Source organism: Hemibagrus wyckioides, linkage group LG28 (assembly GCF_019097595.1).
Source record: "Hemibagrus wyckioides isolate EC202008001 linkage group LG28, SWU_Hwy_1.0, whole genome shotgun sequence".
NCBI lineage: Eukaryota > Metazoa > Chordata > Actinopteri > Siluriformes > Bagridae > Hemibagrus > Hemibagrus wyckioides.
This window is the reverse complement of record NC_080737.1, coordinates 12,842,024-12,864,523: the sequence shown is the minus strand read 5'-3', so window position 1 is coordinate 12,864,523 and position 22,500 is coordinate 12,842,024. Positions and strand designations below refer to the sequence as shown.

General features: G+C 40.3%; 1 protein-coding gene across 12 annotated transcripts in view; it reads right to left on the bottom strand.

Moving 5' to 3' along the window:
• camkk1a (calcium/calmodulin-dependent protein kinase kinase 1, alpha a) overlaps nt 1–22,500 on the bottom strand; it is a 128,542-nt gene that overhangs the window by 81,853 nt on the left and 24,189 nt on the right. For 9 of the 12 annotated variants that reach the window (XM_058383343.1, XM_058383338.1, XM_058383341.1 and 6 more), the window contains one exon: nt 36–87. The exons of 2 other annotated variants lie outside the window; for them this stretch is intronic. The gene's annotated coding sequence lies outside the window, so the exon portion shown is untranslated. Of the gene's footprint in view, nt 1–35; nt 88–2,837; nt 3,040–22,500 lie in introns of those variants that run through there. One more of the 12 variants, XM_058383342.1, reaches the window with a different exon arrangement.

Sequence of the window (22,500 nt, the reverse complement as noted above, 5' to 3'; positions counted from 1 at the left end):
GTGAAGCATGATTGAATAGATTTTCCTGGACTCACCTCACACCAAAGACATCTGGCTCTACCTCGTGACTCTAGAACCGATGAACACCTGAGAACATGAGAACATTGTTAGAGAGTTGTTCAACCTAACACAGGATTTGTTCATCTAAACTAAAGCGAGGAAGTACAGCAGTCTTGCTTCAACATCCTGATTCCTGCTTTGTTACTTCCTACTGTGAAGTTATCATATGACTGTCTGTACCACAAAAACCCGAACTAAACTCTTGACTTGTGTCTGCATGATTATATTCGGCGCAGTGCTGCCACGTGATTGGCTGACTTAATAATAACCTATACTGGCAAAAGTTTTGGGACATCTGCTTTTACATCTACACGAACTAGATATGGAGTTTTTCCGCCCTTTGCAGTTATAACTGCTTCAACTCTTCTGGGAAGGCTTAGGATTGTGTTTATGGGAATTTCTGACCATTCCTCCAAATGTGCATTTGTGAGGTGAGGCACTGATGTTAGATGAGAAGGTCTGGCTCGCAGGATCCACTCTAATTCATCCCAAAGGTGTTCTATCAGGTTGAGGTCCGTTTCCACCGATGGATGGAGTACACTGGAGCTGAGGTACTGTCCACTGCAACAAATCATCTAGTATAAATGACTTCCAGTAATAGGAGCCTCAATAGCTTATGTTTGTCAAGTAGAGATTAAATGTGTCCTCTTAAACCCCAGACCCAGAACAGTGTGTTTCTCAGCACACTTGCTCCTAAGACATAGGAACCACTTAGCAAAATGTCAAGTAGTCCTCGCAAGCGCAAGACATCTCAGAGGACTTGGCAGAAGTTACTGTATGCAGACTTTATATCCAAGTGCGCAGTGCATCAAGACGACTTTCGAAAAAGCATTTCCCCAAACAGAGTGGATTTCATCAGAGATAACCACAGAAAGCACTTAGACATGACTCAACTGCATTTCCATCGGAACGGAGATGGTGTTTATTATTCGCAATGATGTTGAGGAGAAATTAATCTGACATCCAGAGCTGTGCGAGAATAAAAATTGCAAGTGTGAGCCTTAGCTTGCCACATTGTCAGGTTTATAGAATTAACACAAAACACATACGCTATATTGCCAAAAGTTTTGGGACGTCTGCCTTTACATGCACATGAATGTAATATAGAGTAGACCAGCCCTTTGCAGCTATAACAGCTTCAACTCCTCTGGGAAGGCTTTCCACAAGGTCACCATTTTTTTTTGACCATTCCTCTAGAAGTGCATTTGTGAGGTCAGGCACTGATGTTAGACGAGAAGGCCTGGCTCTCAGTCTCCTCTCTAATTCATCCCAAAGGTGTTCTATCAGGTTGAGGTCAGGTCAAGTCAAGTTCCTCCCCACCAAACTCACTCATCTCATGTCTTTATGGACCTTGCTTTGTGCACTGGTGTGCAGTCATGTTGGAACAGGAATCCCCAAACTGTTCCCACAAAGTTGGACCCATAAAGAATTGTCCAAAATGTCTTGGTATGCTGAAGCATTAAGAGTTCCTTTCACTGGAACTAGCCCAAGCCTAAATGATTTGGAGGGGTATCCCAAAACCTTTATATAGCAATATAGTGTATATTTGTAGCAAAAGGGCTGCCTGATGGTCCAGTGCCAGGATCCCAGGTTCGGTTCCCGAGCCACCGAGAGCTTAACCCGTCCCAAGCCTGAATAAAATGGAAGGGAAGGACATCGGACATAAAACCTGGGCTAAAAAAAAATCAAATACACGGATCAGATGATCCTTTGTAGTGACCACAAACAGGGAGCAGCCAAAAGCCAACAACAACAACATATATTTGTACCAAAAAAATCAATCTTTGCCTAGAAACAAAACTCTGCCAGGGTTTTCCAGAGAGTTCCCCTGAGCCTTTACTTGCTGTTTGATGAGCTGTTTTTAGCTTCATAACACTGCCGTTTGAGGTTGTAACAGTATTGCAATACAAATATAACTGCTATACTTAACAACCATAACAGTCCAGCAATGCATATCAAGGTTGTTTTGTCGTTTCTGGCTTTGATAATATCACAATATTCAACACACATTAATATTATTATTATTATGGATTGCACTACTTAGCAAAAATTACAGTAATTTTATTTTAACCCATATTTAATCCTACTGCACAAGACTAGTCCAGGGTTTATATAAAGCTTTCGTACAAAACTAGACCTCCGACTTTCACCTAAAATCCTTAAAACCTTCCTATAAATTTCCATCTCTCCCAGTTTCCTACCACAAAGCTTGTGTACCCCACTAAATCCCAAAATATTCCATTTTCTCTCTTCACTCCTATGCCTATATCTCAGGCCTGGGTTCTAGCTACACAACACGCCAAGCAGACCACACATGAGAGAGTTGCCTAAAAGGACTTGGCGATCATACTGTAAGCAGACGCTATCATACCTAACAGACCACCTTCTCTTTGTATGTGAACTGTTAGAGTATTTTCTGAGCTAAAACTAAAAAGTAAACTATACAGTACTACGAAGTTATGTTTTATACTGCAGTCTGATTTGAAAGACTGCCACCGCTATACCACTGACATACTTAATACATAATATTAATCTGCTGGACCAGACGAATTCCCCCAGATCTCTAGATAATCTGATTGCATTAGACACTCAACTAAAACTGTTGCTAATTTATTGCATAAGCACTAGAGTTAAAAACCTAGCTCAGGTACATCTGTTGCATGACTTTCTTTACTTTTTTGTCGCCGAGTTAGTTCTCCCATAACGTTCTTCCCTACACTCGCTTCCTTTAAGCTCTGATGCTTGCCTACAAAACCAAAGAGAGACCCGCAACCTACCTGAAAACAATTCAGCCTTTACACACTGACTCGCCTCACCATTCCACAAGCAGACGCAGAAGACACGCATGAGGACTCTTCTCTCATCAGGCAGGTGGTGAAATGAAGCCGAGTCACGGTCTGTCTTCAACCGACCAATCATTATTTTTTAATAAACCCTAATTATAAAAAAAAGAAAGCTGGTGCTGCTGTATCAACTTAGCCTTACTAGCCGAACTCCTCTCTAACAGGGTTTTAGCTCCATGGTATTCTTAGACCCTGACCTATTTGCACTAGCATGAGGACATGTTTTGCTGGAGACTACAAAGCACTTATGTAAGATGCTTTGGATAAGGACGTCTGCCAAACGCTGTAAACGTGAATATAGCCTAGGTGTCACCGACGGTGACAACGAATACCAGACAGTGTTAGATAAGCAGGGTTGTCCGTATATATTTCCGAAAAATTTTTTAAATGCGTTTTTAACTTATAGGTTCACCGTCATTACCTCAATCCACATCTTCTGTATCTGTATCAATTTGCTGACAATTTGGCAGCCAGGCATCTCACGAAAACGGGAAAAAATGGTTCCCAAGGTAACCCCATCCTGGGTGTTACTCATTGCTACTGTCACTCAGGAAGTAAACAGAACTATACACATTGTACTGTATTCAATTTCAAAGTGGAATCTACTCGAAACTTCAGCGTCGGACCTCTGACAGTTTCACAACCCATCACCATTATCGGTGGCTGGAACATGTTCGGGACACTTCCAAAACAGGAAGGACAGCGTCCCAGGCTTCTGAACTGCATCCGAGTTGGAATTTCGACGTGGAAGACATTAACGTTAAAGCTTGAAGCTCTCTGGCTTCTGTCTGCTATTCTTACAGTTTAATCCCTAAAATGCCATCACTCAGTGGCTTTTCAAAACAGTTTCAGGACAGACAGAAACGTTACGTTTCAAACCGCATTAGGTGTTGAGGCTTTCACACGACTGTGAAAGCATTTTCCCTCAGGAGGACTGAATATCATTTGCGGCTTCTGAATGGATGAAAGAGATGATGATGAAAGCGGCTGCTTCAGGTATTTCAGTCTCATTTGTGCCTCGGTTCATGCAAGACAGGAATATAATAAACCAGAGGCTCGGCGTGTTCCTCTGAATCCGTCTGTCACTTTTAATTCCAGCCAGTGACGGGAAGTGACATGTTTCGGGGACAGGATCGAGAAGCATATAACAAATAAATAATGAATTGGACAAAAAAGTAGAGTCGATGTTAAAGTTTTGTCATTTAATGCTTTGAGTGTGAAAAAGTGGAACAGAGAAGGAGAATGAAGTATCGAGGTGTTATGGGTGAAAAATAGTTATAAAAAAAATTATGAAAACATGGAATAGACCTCAGTCAAAGGGTTTACTTATAGTACAGCAACGAAACTATCTCAGTAATGCTCCAGCATTTCTCAGGGCTCGTGACCCTACATGGGGTCGCCTGGGTCATGAGTCGTGTCCTAAATGACGTACGCACTTGCACTATGCACTCTACCATCTAGTCTATAAATTTTAGCATCATCTGAAACGGGGCTTTATTAACCGGAATTATCAGGCCAGTCCATCAAAAGGACATCATGAACACATGCAACACACACTCATTCTTCTCTAGTGGCATTGATGGAAACCCAGAGGAATCCCCATGGATCCAGATGTTTCCAGGATCAAACCCGGGACTGTGCAGCTGTGAGGAAGCAACACTTCTTTAAAAAAAAAAACAAACAAAAAAAAAAAAAAAACACTGAGCTATTTCTTTGCTTTTACTGACAAAAATATCAAAATCACTTGAAGACATTTCTGTGATGCATGATATAAATATAAAAAACAATAGATATAGAGATATAAAGTATATTTTTGGAAAAAGAAAAAAAATGAAAAGCTGAATAAAAAGCTTTTAGAAAATTTTATATTAAAAAAATGATGTAAATAATTTAAAATTTGTTTTAATTATTTTAAAAATAATTTTAAATTAACATAAATAATAAATAAAAAATTATTTTACAATTTGAAAAAAAAAAATCAGTATGGAATTATGCTTCCATCCAAATTTGTAATTCTTAAATAAATAAATAAATAAATAAATAAATAAATAAATAAATAAAGAAGACAGAAATATAGTGGGTAGCACACACACACACTCACACACACACACACACACAGAAAGCAGGCAGCTAAGCAACAGTTATTATCAACTCAGCATTGTCTTTAATAAAAGCAAGATCCTCCTTTACAAATACAGCACAAGAAACCAAGGTAACCTGACATAAGGCAATGTACAAAGCAGCATGGTGTGTCACACACACACACACACACACACACACAGAACAGGGAGTGCAGGGAGGACGGCAGTCGCTGAGGGCTGCGTGAGCGTCTAAAGCCGAGGAAACCCATAAGGAGTGGATTAGCTGGGTTAATGACTACGCCGATGACACAGCTCACCCCACACATATGCACACACTCCAAATGCCATGTCAGTGTGTGTTACAGTACTGTGCACCAACAGTGGCTCAATTTCAGCACGATAATAAGAACAGATTTAATAGGATTCGGCAGTGGATGTAACCTTCCGCAAATTATGATTTAATACATGACCATGAGCCATGAAATCTGAGGGTCACAGTGTCATAGTGTGGTAAGGGGTTATATTAGACTGCCCTGGTAAATCTCTTGCACTCGTACGGGTTGGTTAAGTTACAGTTTACCGGTTCAGGAAGGGCTAATTAACTTGATTTTTTTTTTTTTTTGTTGCAGTATCCAAAAGCAGGCAAGACCTACTGGATTTATTAAAAATAAAAATCTTCATAATTATTACACACTTTTTGGCAGAACATACTAAACCCCTGGAGACTCTCAGTTTTGCTCCGTTTTAATAGACTGTGAGGAAGCATAATGAAGCGAGTCGTATACACTCTCCAGCATGGTTAATCCATGTGTGACTTTAATTGAATCATCCAGATTCAAAATCTGTCCATCTCATGGACGATTCATGCTTCTCTTAACTCCAAATCGAACCAGAAACAGTATGATGAGCTCATCCTGCAGGGCCGTAAAACCAATCAGAAGCCCACCCTTCCTGCTAGAAAGAGGGGGAAGGAAAACAGGCACGTAGACCATCAAGGCCAAATCCAGAGCTTACCTTTCCCCAGGGTTGGCGATGGAGGGATTAGAGGAGGAAGAACAAGATAGAGGGAAGGAGTTTGTTGTTACTCTGTATCTGCAGTGCAGTCCATGTCCCCTGTGTTCACAAGCGTACGTTGCTCTACTGTTAGTTAGAGGGATTTCCTAATCATGCAAACAAAATGTTTTAGGCTCTAAAGGGATCAGGAGCACTGGAGTAGGGAAACTGAACAGAGATTTTCAACAGTGAGGTGACTATCTGATCAGGCACCATGGATAAGCTTAGATCGAAGGTAGTGTTTCTAGAGACAGCCATAGTGTCTCCTGCCTCAGAGCGTCCTCGTCAATAAGACCTTCATTTCAAAACCAATCACTTTCCTTTCCCTTCCTTTCTTTCTTTTCCCCTCATATCCTTTCCATTCCTTTCTTTTCCTTTCCATTCCTTTTATTTACTCTCTTTTCCTTCCATGCCATTCCCTTCACTTCCATTTTTCTTTTCCTTAGTTTCCTTCGCATTCACATTTCCTTTTCCCTTCCTTTCCTTTCCCCTTCACGTTTCCTTTCCCCATCCTTCCCTTCCCTTCTTTTCCCTTTCCTTCCCTTTCCATTGCCTTCCTTACCCTTCCCTTCCCTTATATTCCTTTCCCTTCCCTTCTTTTCCTTTCCCTTCCTTTCCATTGCCTTTCTTTCCCTTCTTTTCCTTCCCGTCTTTTCTTTTCCTTCCCCTTCCTTTCCATTGCCTTCCTTTCCCTTCTTTTCCATTGCCTTTCTTTCCCTTCTTTTCCTTCCTGTCTTTTCTTTTCCTTTCCCTTCCTTTCCATTGCTTTCCTTTCCCTTCTTTTCCTTTCCATTGCCTTCCTTTCCCTTCCCGTCTTTTCTTTTCCTTTCCCTTCCTTTCCATTGCCTTCCTTTCTTTTCCTTTTGCTTCTCTTCTTTTCCTTTCCATTGCCTTCCTTTCCATTCCCTTCTTTTCGTTTCTCTTTCCTTTCCTTACATTTCCATTCCTTTCTTTACCTTTACCTTCCTTTTCCCTTAATTTCCCTTCCTTTCCTTTTTTTTTCCTTTCTGTCTTTTCCCTTACTTCCTTATTCATTCTTTTCCTTTCATTTCCTTTCCTTTCCATTCCATCATCTCCCCATGACAACTTTCATAAACTTGCATAGGTCATAGCTTTATTTATCTGTCTTTTATATTTACGTGCACATTTTTTAACCTATTAGACACTGAGGTCAGTTAAACCAGACGCTCAGTCAGTCAGAAAAGCAAATATTCTAAATGATCACAAGGGGGATCCCTTTGATATCGTTCTGCAGAACTCCCTGACTTGCGGTTAATGGCGAGCCATAAATGATGAATGGTGGAATTTCAGGGCAGCCCTGAGGGAGTTTGGACTTCATCCAACTCTTTACTCTGTCAGCTATAAAAAGCAACCCAGAGAGGGGGATCTGTATCACGCACAAACAGACGCTCTGTGCTCTCTCATTAAAAATGCTTAGCCTTCAGCAGACACTGACCCAGTGTTACAGAGCAATATTTGCTAAGAGCTTAAGATATTTTCAATTGTTTTCCAGGGAGTTACTGGATAATACGCAAAACTAAACAGGAGCATGAGAGGTAGCTGAAACCCTGCCATGCTTTTCATTGCTGTTGTCTTGCTTGGCTCAACATCCTGACTTTCCAATTCCATTTCCTCATTCGGAACAATCAGAATGAAAAGCCAAAGACGGTCGAAATCCGCCGTTCCGTTCAAGCCCCAGTGAGCCGGAATCCATGACTGCTTTTCTAATGCGATTATAGTTGGTTTTATCGCTAACGATATGCAGTAATGCACACATACAGGTATACAGTGGAACCTCGGCATAGGAATTTAATTCGTTCTGGAGGCGAGTTCTTAAGTATTGCGAAACGAAATAATGTAAATGCAGATTAATCCGTTGCAGCCACCCAGAAATATCACCAATACCAAGCGTATGAAAACTGTATGGCTGCTTACAAAGAACTGACCCAAGCCAAGCATTCCATATCAAGGGTCCTCACAGGAAGTCGTGCCACCAAGCTTGGGCTAAAAATAGAACAGACCACCAACACAACCAATCTGTCAACAAAAAAACGACCGAAAAATCACCTAGCTTTTGAACGAATGGTGGGATGTCTGTGACCAAATCGATTTCTTCTCCTCCGTCAGCCATTGTGAGTTAAAATATATGTATATTTTATTTAGTTTGTGCGGTTCGCTGCCTCTGACTACTCCAATTATCCAATCAAAGGATGGGAAATTCCTGACGTAACCGTATGCCTGCTAGATGGCACCAGTGACGCCAACTCAAAATCTGATTGGTCAATGTAGCAATTTCATTGCCACTTATTTTAAGCTACGGGCGCCTGCACTATTGATTCTGAAGGCCTTACGGCAGATTTCTTTCACCTTGGTGTCAGCCACTGGCTGAAATATGATTGGATAAATACTCTTATCATAAATATACACTACTGGAAGCAGCGTAACCAAGAGTAAAGCTACGAAATGTAGAGAATGGACTATTGGGAATAATTTAATACACATTCATGAAAAATATATTTAAACATATTAAAATGCAAGTCAGTGATTCAGATCACTGCTGTTTAGGCCAGCAGAGAAGGCCTTGCTGGTCCTGACGGCCCACCACTGCGAGACACGCAACTTAGCCGGCGTTCAGTTCGTTCATATGCTGAAAATGCTTCGTATGCCGATGCAGGTTCCATGCAAAACTTCAATTCTTAAGGCAACAATTCGTAAGGAAGGGAAACTCCATATCTAAAACTTCAAATTGGAAACTTCACCATGGTTTCTTTTAAGAACGTTCTCACATTTTCCATTGGTCAAGTCTGAGGTCACTGCGCCACCCCGCATATACACAGTGCAGTTTTAATTTCACTTTGTTTTATTATCACTCTCTTGTATGGAGGCGGCAGAATCTGATAAGACGCCGTACTGCTCCTGATTCCTCTGCTCTGGTAGTACAGACTGTACAGAGTCTTATTCTTGGATAAGAATACTTTGTGCTCAAGTCAAATCTTGTTCCATTCGGCATCAGAGGAATCCTTGTGAACTTTTCACAGGCACTGGAGTGTTTTTAAATGGTTAAAACTATGTTTTCGGAAATATCCTTATACGCCTGGACGGGTCTTATTAATAATCTATATCATTTTCACTCTCGTAATCGCAAAGCCTTCTACTTTTCTTTCTGCTGTCTGAAGTGTTTCATTCAATTGAATTAAAGCTTAAATGTACTGCACTTTTAATAATAAACAAATTAAATCCAAATTTTATCATATACACGGTGCGATATAAAAAAAATATAATCAAATATAATTATAATTAAATTATAATTAAAAATATAATCAAACGAAATAGGGTCAAAAAATAAATAAATAAAAAAATAAAAATTAAAAATTAAAATAGAATAAGATACTAGATGAGGAGTACTAAGTGTGTTGAAAGTATATTATGAAAAAGCCTGAGGGTGGTGTTAAGGCTCTGGGTTGTAGATCAGATGATCAGGGTTCACCCGTAGGGCCCATGAGCAAGGCCCCTAACCCCCTCTTATGCTCCAGGGGGGCTGCATCATGGCTGACCCTCTGCTCTGACCCCAACCCTCTAAGGATGGGATATGTAAAGAAGGAATTTCACTGTGCAGTAATGTATATGTGACACAAAGTCTATTGAACCTAAGAATTCTGGGATGAAAACAGAACAGTCTTTCTGAAAACTGCAGTACAAGTCTACAATATCCAGCTGAGATAAGAAAGCAACTGTTTTTTGAGATGTTCAAATCTTTACGATGTTCATATAGGATCCAATTTGGCTGTCGTGGTGAAGAAAGCTCCAGGCAGAAGTATAGCATCATGATGTTTAATATTCCAAACATGACTTTGTGTAAAATATTAAAATGTTTATAAGGTACCAGTGTCACCTGGTAGGTCAGTGTACAGCAAAGTCAGTCAGTCTCCACCCAGTACAGTGTATATTGGCTCTAATTGGTTAATCCACTTGTGTCCTTGCAAACCCCACGTCCAGGCTCGATCTTAAACCATTATGTGAGAGAGAGAGGGAGAGAGAGAGAGAGAGAGTTTGTGGGCAAGCAGTGCAAGCACAAGTACTTCACAGAAAAGGGGATTTTAATGAGCTTGCCTATGCTCAGAGGCAGGCAGGGATCACAGAGGATTCAGGTGTCCATCTGACTGCCGGGCAGTATGAGCCTGTGAGACCTGAAAGACTCTCGGCACATATTAACAGATGGGGTTTTTTTACATTACAGACTGATATTGAATATGGAATAATTACTAAAAAGCAAGCCATGTAACTGCTTCCTACATTTATATTTTTTTTTTCTGTTCACTAATTAATTATGACTTTGAATCTCGACTACAGCGCAACCCGGGTTAATGAGCATCGGAGTCTGGTTGTATAATCCAAAATGGATTCATGCGAGACGTCTATTCACGGGTCTTAATAGGAACTTGAAACGTCTCCCAACTGCTTTTGAAAAGAAGGCTTTCGTGATCCGCCTACACAAAGAAAACTGTGATGAAATTAACAGGGATAAAGTAATAAGTGATGCTGTACTGAACCACAATGTTCCTGAGCTGTGTGTGTGTGTGTTAGTTGTTTTGTTGGGTGATCAAATTCTCTAAAGCTTGCATAATTGTGTCATCCTCTGTTCCTGCAAATCCAATTAAGAGGAGAAGGTGGCATGTAAAGAGCAGCAATGGGAAATGAAAACAGCCCCAGCCTTCAGGGTGTGGATGCAGGTATCCACACGGATAGGAATATTTGTCTGGTTTTGACCTTGGGAGGATGTGCTTTTGCTTGGGAAAAAAAGAAGAAGCTTGAACTGAATTATTCATTCAGTGTTACACTGAGTTCATAATAGGAGAAAAAACATTACTGGAAAATCTGTTATTAGGATCTAATCAGTTCACTCGATGTATTTCTGGTGAATGAAAATTATTTCACAAATTATTCCAATTATAAACAAATTATTGATAATTAAATAAATTACTCCGAATAGTTGCAGTACGATTTCAGGTGAAAATTCACAGCAGGTCAGTAAACATCTTATTAAAAATATTTTAATTGTTTTATTTTATAAATTTTTTTATTAATGTTATAATTTTTTTTTCTTTTTTCTTATTATTGTGCCTTGGTTGTGCTTATACATTCTACTGATGCTAGGCCTCTAGAATCCAGTGTCTTCTTATATTCACTAATGTGCGGTGTTTAACCAACCTCTGCTTACTGTTCAGGCAACACTATAGTACTGTACATGTTTTTGTGGAAAAACTTCGTCAAGTTTGGAACCTGCAGGACCTAAAACTAGCTGTCTAGCCAAACTCATAAACCTCAGTCTTGATGGTCAGTAAGATGAACAAGAAGTGAGAAGAACAAAAAGCAAAGAACCAATGAAGGGTTCAGAAAGGTGGGCAAGAAACCAATGACCACGTTAATAGCTGCTGCCATAGAAAGGACATTACCAACATTTATTGTCCAGTGTCACCCAAATGAGGATGAGGTTCCCTTTTGAGTCTGGTTCTGCTCAAGGTTTCATCCTCATATCATCATAGGGAGTTTTTTCTTGCCACAGTCGCCTCAGGCTTTTTTCGATGTTTCTAAACTTCTATAAAGCTGCTTTGAGACAAAGTCCATTGTTGAAATACATTTAATTGAAGTAATAGACCTTTAGAAACCTACAGAGAAGAAAGAACCTGCAAGAAGGGCAACCATCTCAGAAATACTCCATCAAGCAGGACTTTGTTGTAGAAGCCACTTGTGATTAAAAGGCAAATTAAACAAGTATGAGAGGAAAAAAGAGTCCCAGGTCTGATGCAACATATAATATAAATACATTTTTTCAAAGCTGAACTCCAAGAGACACCCAGACATATTCCATGCCTACAGTGAAGCACGATGGTGGCAGCATCAAGCTATGAACTCACTTCTCAACATCAAGGACAAGGCAAAGTGAGGAAAAAGCAGAAATGCAGCCAAATCCATAAAGGTCCTTGAAGAAAACCTGCTCTAGAGCAATACACAATCACAGCATGACACCGACCCAAAGCTTTCAGCCAAGTCAACACTGGAGTGGCTTTGAAGTGGATTCAGAGTCTGAATGTCCTTGAGTGCCCCAGCCAAAGCCCTGACCTGAACCCCACTGGACATCTATAGAGAGATACGGCAGTTTATAGACTCTCCACATTCAATCTGACTGAACATCGGGGGATCTGCCAGGAGGAACCAGAGAAACTAACCAAATCCAGGTATTTACCAAAGCTTGTAGAGACGAAACAAAGAAAAGCCAAAGCTGACAATGTTACCAAAATACTGGCTACTAGCTCTTATCTAAATGAGAGATTTTTAATTTGTAAAAACCTGTGTCATTATGGATTACTGTGTGTAGAATGATGGACAAAAAAAAAAGTCTGTTTAAATGATACGATAATATAGGGGTCTCGATACTTTCCGAACCCACTGTAGCTACAATTTAATTGCTATTTTTTTAAATAATTTATTTACTTTATTTAATTTAATAGTTTTTACATTACGTTTAACTGTAAAAAATTATATATTAAGTCAACTACGAACATGCTGAAATCACAATTTCATAACGGTTCAGGAGACACCGCCCGAAGCGAGGATGGAACCCGGATCTCCTCGGTAATCGTGATCACCTGCTGACAGAGAATTAGACTCAGAGGCAGGATCAGAAACAGAGCGACTTTAATTAGCAAACTTTAAAAATAGCAAAAGACTTAAACAGCATGGAAAACAAACATACTACGACACGAGAAACCAAACAACGACTGACCAAAGACTGAGAGGTCAAAGCATTAGATTCAACAGGGAAAATGGTGGGAAAACGGAACAATGGGAAGGGCGTGGCACAGCTCAAGTAGGGAATAAACAATGCAGCAAACTATGCTAAAAAACCCTCTGATGGTCTGGCAGAGAACCGTCCCAGTAGCTCCTGAGAGATTAGTAATATCTCAACATTGCACTCGAAATTCTATTTACTTCACTGTATTTCCATTGCACTTATACTGAAATGACTACATATTCATCAGGAACCTGGGCTGCATTCCAAACATCGTCATAAATCATAACCGGTGTCTCGCTTTGACATTTACATCCTTGCAAAATGCTTACAGGTTTTTTGGCCTGAATGTAATTGAAAGCTTGTTCACAGATTTCTATCAGACGGAGCATGTTGAGACGCGTAGCCTAACTAATGATTCACGCATACCTTAATGTCAAGTACATTACCCAATAAACTGCAAGCAAGCAAGCTGCGAATCTAACGACTTTCCGTTAGAGAAAGAAAACGATTACGCCAGAATCAAAGCGCTGGTCCGCGACGCCGATAACTCAGATTCATCTCTGCATCCCGTTCCTGCCAACCGAAGCAGGCCAGTTCCAGTAGATCGACCATGATGTACTTTAATAACCCTTTTCTAATTGCCTAATTAAATCTGCTGCACGATGCCAGAGTTACACACTGCAGACATCTGGCATGGACTTTTAACAAGAGCTGAGGACTACACTAGCTTCTGTGATTAAGACCCAGCCCGAAAACTTTCAATGGGCATTCACGCTTATTAAGTCATGGGAAAAAAACCTCCAGACATAATAAACCAGCGAGTGAGATTTCATACCCCCTTATATCACGTGTACACTTCAATGACATTTCATAACTTCAATTTCTGCAAACATTGATAAAAGCAGAGTCTATAAACAACTGCCTGTGCTCGGGCTTAAGTCTGAAAAAAATAAAAGTGTCCTTCAAAAACCTCTGAATGAAATTAGTATTGATTTACAGAGACTGTATTTCATTGGCAGTGCAAATCCTAGGCTTGAAAGCTTTCTGGTTTCTGTGTGTATTTGGAAACTAGCAGTGATCAAATCTGGGCTATAAAGTCTGAAAGGTCAGTGTTGACTACTCCAAATCTAATAATTAGAGTGATAACGTTTAGATTAGACCCTAGAGTTGATGCTCTAATGAATTAAATCAATTATGTCCAATTATTCCAATCGAGAAGCCAAGGAAAAGTAAAGAATGTCATATCTTAATCCACAAAAAATATAAAAAATATTATAATAGTACTAATAATTCTCATACACAAATTTTAAATGTAAAAAAATTTTTAGGTCATTTAAAGAGCACTGGACGTTTGGGGGGGGGGGGGGCAAAGTTAGGGAGAGGCCAAATTAAGATGGTTTGGACATGTTCAGAGGAGGGAGAGCGAGTATACTGGTAGGAGAATGTTGGACCAGGCAGAAGGCAAAGAGGAAGGCCAAAGAGGAGGTATATGGATGGAATAAATGAGGATATGAAGGTAGTGGGTGTGAGTGTTTGAGGATGCAGAAGATAGGGGATAGGTGGAGAGAGATGATTCGTTGTGGTGACCCCTGAAGGGAGAAGCAGAAAGAAGAAGAAGAGGAAGAAAGAGCACTGCTTAATTATTAACATGAAACACGTTTCTTGCTCATGGCCAGACCAACCATTCATTTCCTGTACTGATTATCCTACACATGGATGCAGGAAACCTGGAGTCTATCCCAGGGCACAAGGTGAAGGACACACTCTTTACCAGATAATTTAGAGATGCCGATCTGCCAACACTTTGGACTGGTGGAGGAAACCGGAGAACCCTGAGGAAACCCCTGAAGCACTGGGAGAACATGCAAAAGGAGAAGGCGGGAATCAAATCCCCGAACCCAGAGGTACGAGGCGCAACATGCTAACCACTAAACAAAGCTTACAAGCCATAGTAAGGGTGGGAGTTTAGAATTTATGGAAAGTTATGGGAATGAGATAATGTTATTACAGCCATAATTTAGAAACAGAAGGAAATGAGATATTCAAATCATGGTCATGGCTTTGCAGTGAGACAGAAATGGACATGTCCTCCTTCATACCAAAGCAAATATTTGTAATCATCAGTAATGTGTTATGCGTCCAGAGCCTTTTTTTTTTTTTTTTTTTTTTTTTTTTTTTAAAGTGTTTGAGCCTTCTGGTTTCCCCAGGCTTGCCATAAAAGGATTGGAGTCACCAGTTTAGCTTTCCCAGAACAGCCATTTCAGAGTTTAAGCCAAGCTTTGCAAAATGATCAGTCTGGTGTCTTTGAGCTCTGCAGACACATTTCATGTCACCGAGGTCTACACAAGCATCAGCTGATAGCAGGAAGGAATGAAATCTGCTCTCATTATTCATGGACAGATTCCTCCCTCCACCACTCTGTAAACTTTCTCTAAAACCAAGCCTTCTGTCGATGAACCAAAAAAAAATAAAATAAAATAAGCGTCTCCGATCAGCCCATGAGAAAACGACACCATCTGCGGCCCAGAATCCTCGCTGGGGACAGCTTGCTGCTACATCTGCAGGTCTGCGTCAAAGTTTAAAGACGAGAGCCAAAGCGGCAAGGCTTTCCTCAAAGGAAAATGTTTGTTGTTTGTTCAAAGCGCCTGGCTAAATGTGTTTGTGGGGGGCTCACCATCTGCACAGAATTGAATTACGTTCAAGATCGAGGGTTTCACGGCTGTTTGTTTCCAAATGCCGCACTCTGAAGATCATCTTAATTAGCTGGTGAAAAACCTCGCGCTCGTCTGAGCTTCCTCCGTGTCATCTAGCCTTCACACACACACACACACACACAGATAGCTGGAAAGGATCATCGCTGTAATCTCATAATCAACTTTGTGCCATTGGAAGTCAGTGAGTATAAATGGCCGTGACACAGCGCTAAAAAGCTGGCTGAAAAATGCTGGAAGCAATGAAGGCTCACTTTTCGATCTTGCCATTACATGTAGAGAGATGACAGGAAGTGGGAGTGAGTGGGCTCCCAATGAGAGGCTCGAGTTTCTCAATCGCACAGAACTCAACACTTCTCTGGGACTCTGAGTCAGCTCATTAAAGGCAGAATTCACCCTGAAGGACTTGCATATTAATCTGAATAATAAACCTGTTCTTCAGTGATCTCCAAGATTCTGTTTACAATCTATTATTTTGTTTAAACTTTTACTTTTTAACAGGATTCCTGCATTACCCATAATGCCATTCATACTACCTGCTTATACAAGTGCCAGAGCGATTTATGTTTCACTCATGCAAAACTAGTAACTCAGAATTTCCCACCTTCAAGAAAATAAAACAGCTTGGAATTCCCACTCTCAGCTTAGAATTCCTACTCTCAGCTCAGAATTCCTACTCTCAGCATGAAATTCCCACTCTCAGCATGAAATTCCCACTCTCAGCATGGAATTCCCACTCTCAGCATGGAATTCCCACTCTCAGCATGGAATTCCCACTCTCAGCATGGAATTCCCACTCTCAGCATGGAATTCCCACTCTCAGCTTTGAATTCCCACTCTCAGCTCTGAATTCCCACTCTCAGCATGGAATTCCCACTCTCAGCATGGAATTCCCACTCTCAGCATGGAATTCCCACTCTCAGCATGGAATTCCCACTCTCAGCATGGAATTCCCACTCTCAGCATGGAATTCCCAATCTCAGTTTAGAATTCCTACTCTCAGCTCAGAATTCCCACTCTCAGCATGAAATTCCCACTCTAAGCTTTGAATTCCACTATTAGCTCTGAATTCCCACTCTCAGCATGGAATTCCCACTCTCAGCTCAGAATTCCTACTCTCAGCTTGGAGTACCCACTCTCAGCTTGGAATTCCCACTCTCAGCTTGGAATTCCCACTCTCAGCTTGGAATTCCCACTCTCAACAGGATTCCTGCATTACCCACAAATGCCATTTATACTACCTGCTAATACAGGTGCCAGAGCGATTTATGCTTCACTCATGCAAAACTAGTAACTCAGAATTTCCCATCTTCAAGAAAATAAAACGGTTTGCAATCCCCACTCTCATCTTAGAATTCCCACTTTCAGCTCGGAATTCCCACTTTCAGCATAGAATTCCCATTCTCAGCTTAGAATTCTCAACTCTCAGCTTGGTATTCCCACTCAGAGTGTCAGGAAGGTCTATTAAGCTCCGAGTTCAGCAAGTGACATCAATTCCAACATGGCTGCTCAACAGTGAACAAACTAACAATTAATAATTCTTTACTTTTAAATGAGTTACACACTAATACTTATAACAATATAATAATAATATAATAAAGTAACATACACACCGTTTCCTCCATTCTGTTAATCAGTAACCCAGACAGATACAGTACACTGATTTGAAGAAAAGACACAGATTTATCACAGTTAGCTGTTAAGATTGTTGCAAAGAAACGACTAGCATGGATGCCTCCGGATGTATTTTTCACCTCGCAGATTGAAAGCATGGAGATTGAAAATGCCGCAATTCCCACGCGCGAGTTAAACGCCGTGATTTAGCAGTGCTTTAGCTTACTTTACCTTTAGCACTCTAGTCTGTCCAGCTCTCCTTCCTCCTCATGTGTACACTACTGAACAGATCTAAATCAGATCAGCTTCTAAAACCTTCAACTTAGATGCTAACACCAGACCCTCCAGGAGAGTTTAGGTCATTGTTGCTGCCAAAAATTCTTGATTTTGCTGCAGGTTTTTTCCAAATTTGGGACACAATTTTTACTTCACACATCTTTTAAATTATTCTTTTAAACTCCCACTAGTAAAGACATACACCGATCAGGCATAACATTATGAGCACTGACAGGTGAAGTGAATAAGACTGATGATCTCCTCATCATGGCACCTGTTAGTGGGTGGGATATATTAGGCAGCAAGTGAACATTTTGTCCTCAAAGTTGATGTGTTAGAAGCAGGACAAATGGGCAAGCATAAGGATTTGATTGAGTTTGACGAAGGGACAAATTCTGATGGCTAGACGACTGGATCAGAGCATCTCCAAAACTGCAGCTCTTGTGGGGTGTTCCCGGTCTGCAGTGGTCAGTCTCTATCAAAAGTGGTCCAAGGAAGGAACAGTGGTGAACCGCTGACAGGGTCATGGGCGGCCAAGGCTCATTGATACACGTGGGGAGCGAAGGCTGGACTGTGTGGTCCAATCCAACAGACGAGCTACTGTTGATCAAATTGCTGAAGAAGTTAATGCTGGTTCTGATAGAAAGGTGTCAGAATACACAGTGCATGACGGGTCAGGGCTGTTCTGGCAGCAAAAGGGGGGGGACCAACACAATATTAGGCAGGTGGTCATAATGTTATGCCTGGTCAGTGTACATCATGACTCTCTCTGATAGCTGTACTCATGTACTCAATGCACGTGACTCGAAAAGGTTTTTGGCTACATGTGTTGTGATGATGTTTCAGATGCTTCTTGGTCCAAATCTACCTAAAACCACATAAAAAAAATTGTAATACCGCCGTCCACATCGCTAACTAGAGGAGCCTTTGCTGGAACTCCAGTCTAGCGTCTGGCGTTTTCAGTCTCCGGTAATACTGTGTTGAATTTCTCATTAACATGACAGTGAACATGGCTGGAAAATGGTGAGCAAAAAAATAAAAAAAAATCAAAAAGGAAGCCCTGTTGTTTTTCAGAGCTAACACCGAAACACTGACCTTTATCCCTTCTGCTTGAGAGAGCTGAAAACTTTCTCCAATTAAATGGCATTGTAACTGCACTAATAACGTCCCCCGGTGATGTCAGCATGGGGTAAACTATAACTAAAATCATTAAGCGTAGCAGAATATTTTAATATAATAATATTTAATAAGGCGGATTGTTTAAGATTATGAAATAAGAGGAGGATACGGACAGTAGGTTCACCACCAAATCCACAGGACCTTTGTTTCTGTTGGTTTCAGTAACCCAAAGCAGAGAGCATAAAGGAACAAATTGGTACTTGAGAGGCAGTTTCGCAAGAGTGGATAAGAAGTAACGACTCGGGCTCATCGGGAGACCTCTTTTGGCCGGCTCTTCTCCATGTGACAGATTTGCAGACTGGGCATTTGGGCCGAGACTCTTGCAAGAGCCATCTGTCACTCGATTTCTGTCACCTGTTAAAGAATATGACATTAAATATGTAAAGAAAGAAAGGCAGAAATGGCAGGAGATCTGAAACGTGTTCAGAATTCCCGATTCACGGCACACAGCCGCTTAATGCCTCACAAAGCCACAATATCCGCCACAAAGGAAGCCGGGTAGGAAGAAATTAAACCGTTCCAATCCAGACATTTGTCAAACTGGGTGGAGAAAAGCGAGTTAAGCTCTGAAATGAAGGCGTGTAAGCTTTTTCCTGTTTCCGTAAAGGCTCGGAAACAGATTAAACATTCCCTAGGAACTTGCTGAGGATTTCCAAGTGGGATTGTAACTAAGCACATCTCTGGCAGTGAAAGGCCTTGAGGGGAGATCTGAACCCCCATCTGTTAGAGTGATAACGTTCATGCAAAGTCCAGAGTCTGTGATGGCTAAAGCTACGTTCACACATACAGTGACTCACAGCGACAGAGCTAGCAGAGATCGTTCATTTTCAATGAGAGCCGGAGAGTTCCGGTGACATGAGTGACAGCCGGCGTTGGCGACTAGACGTGGGCGTGTCCAGCCATGGCACAAAGTTGAGAAAAGTTGAACTTTATGCAAATGTGGAGTGAATGTGCTTCTCCTTCGTCTCATACGATGGTGAATTTTAATACGCAAACGCCAAATCTCCCTCCAGAACGATTCTTTTAAACATCAGGAACACCGATTTGTGAGATGCGACACCCTCTGATAAATGCTGTTACTATGGCAACCAATAGTAGGGACGCCTACTGACGACTTCGTAGTACAGCGACTGATGAAATCACTTCACCTGTTTGACTATCTGCTGTTCGGACACTGCTGCGCTCCTTAATCCAGACATTAACACACAGGGACACACTCCTAACAGTGCTGCTGCCTTTTAACGACAAACTCATGTTGGCTTAACTAAAAAAAAATTAATTAATTAATTAATTAAAATAAATAAAATAAATAAATAAAAATAACAAAATAAATAAATAAATTGATCTATAATAATAATAATAATAATAATAATAATAATAATAATAATAATAATAATGAATAAAAAAAAATTTAAACAGATAAATAAATTGGTCTATGATAATAATAATAATAATAATAATAATAATAATAATAATAATGAATAAAATAAATAAACTGATCAATAATAATTTAATGAATAAATAAAAACAAAAAAATAATCAAATTTTACAAATTCTATATGCTTATATTTATTTTTTACTTTTTTTTTTCACTTGCATTACTAACACATCCTTAAATAAAAAAATAAAAAAAGACACTAATAAGCAGTTCTTAATGGACTCGAAATATTCCTAATGGACTGACTGTATGCATTGTTAAGGTCTACCTCTAATGCTGTACAAAACACACACACACACACACACACACACAACCGTCTGTTTTCACAGAACGCATTCATTACAGGATAAGATGAGCACGCAGTATGATTTTATATTTATTCATACGCTATTAGAAACTCTCTTAATGGGCTTGGATGGGAGAAGCTGAAAGTGGCACCTGAAAGTGGCCCGATTATGAACAATTATTTCATCCAAACACACACATATCACTCGAGTCGAGAAGCGAGCGAAAGTAAAGTTTCTTTCCTGAGAATCTCTCATTAATATTCCAGTCTTGTGCACACATCCTACATAGACGTGGCAGCCTGGGAAAACCCTTTTACACGGAGACGCAGTTAATATGATATACATGATTTCTTGATTTAAATATATCTATATTTTGGAAGATTTCCTTAAACTGGGGCACAGGAGCATGGCAGACATTTTAACAGCCAGGATCTAATTACTATCTGAATCTATTAGGCTTTCATTTCCTTTTCAATGCAGAATTATATACATATTCCTTACAGCATGGTGTGAGGAAACCACGCTCACCTAGCAAAGCTTTAAAGATCTTTACAGCGAGTCTAGGCAATAGGAGGTTTGGATTGATTCACTGAAAGCATCAGGACTCGCCAATAGGTTTCAATCATCACGACGGCTTTCAAAACACGGAGTCTACGTCTTTAAAAATCGATTGTGTTGTATCTCACACTACAGCAGGTTTCCTTTCAGCCTGTTTTTTTGTCCTAAACCTTAATAATCTGTGCCGATTAGCTTCAGAACAAAACATCTTCCTGATGAAGACGTGAACGAATTCGCTCACAGCTTGAACTGAAATCAAGACGACTTCGCCATACAAGAAGTCGTCACTAATCATCTCCGCATCACACACGCATGTAGATTATATCATCTGATTACAATGTTATAGCAAGCGAGTATGTTTACGCTCCTGTTATTTACAGTCCTGAGTTCAATTCCGCGATCTCGACAGCAGATTAGTAATCCTGCTGATGCAGCAACAGCTTCCTCGTAACCTGTTTTTTAGTATTTGTTTTCCGCTGTAATGATGCTTAAATATAAATGATCCATATCTGGCCACGCCCACTTCTTTTCCGTCTTCACTGTCCTCACTCTGAAGTCATTAACCTCTATCAGGGAAAGTTATAAAGCAAAGAAATACTGCAGCTTATCCAAAGACAAGATTATACAGAGTATATAAAGAAAACTTAATTTTTAGGTATCTGGAAATCAAATGGACCTGCTCGGATGAGTAGTGAAACCTTTCGATCTCACTAAAAAGGAGTCCAATTGACGTGACTCAACTTCTAAATCAACTTCTGGATGACCGAGAAGCTTCAATTCGTGTCGAGGTTTTAACATTCAATGAGTTTTCCCAGACTCCAACACATTGGCTGGGTACCAATCTCGGTACTTTTAAGAGTACTGACCAAACTACTACAGAGTACCGATTCACATAAAATCAAATTTCGGTACCGAAATGTTTAACCGAAAATGTTTGCAAATGTTTCGCATTTTATGAGATTAGATGCAGACAACGCTATTTGCGATATTTGTAATACTAAATGCAAGGCTGTCCATGGTAACACATCTAATTTAAAAGCTGAAGAGCGGACTGCATTTGGCAGCCGGATCTCCGGCGGCAAAATAGCAAAAGCTGCAGCTAACACACCTGCCCCCAAGTTGAACCCCAGGACGAGGAAGACGAAACATTAAGTGAGGCATCGATGACGACTTCAAGAACTTCAGGTGATCAATTTAGCCTAGCTAATTTGATAATTCATTGTTGGAGAAAACGTCATTTTCACGGATATGGTTGCCGTTAACGTAGCACTAGTTAACAGATCGAAATTCCATACCGTGCTTGTAACGTTAACGTTATGTGAGATGTCCGAAACCTAAATAAATAACAAAATGTTGACAATGAGAGGTTTGGACTTCACTAAAATAAATATTTGAATTATTACAGTACCGAAAAAGGTATCGTTGGGTACTGGTACCGAATTACAGGTACCATACCGGTGAAAATGTGAACATTTTTTTTACTAGGTTTGTATCAGCATCGCAGGCTGTTCTTGCCATAAAGTGCTAGACTGAGAGGATTTGACATTTTTCAATCCAATCCAAAGCACAGAATTCTCACAATGTCGTGCGTGATAAGTGACATGATT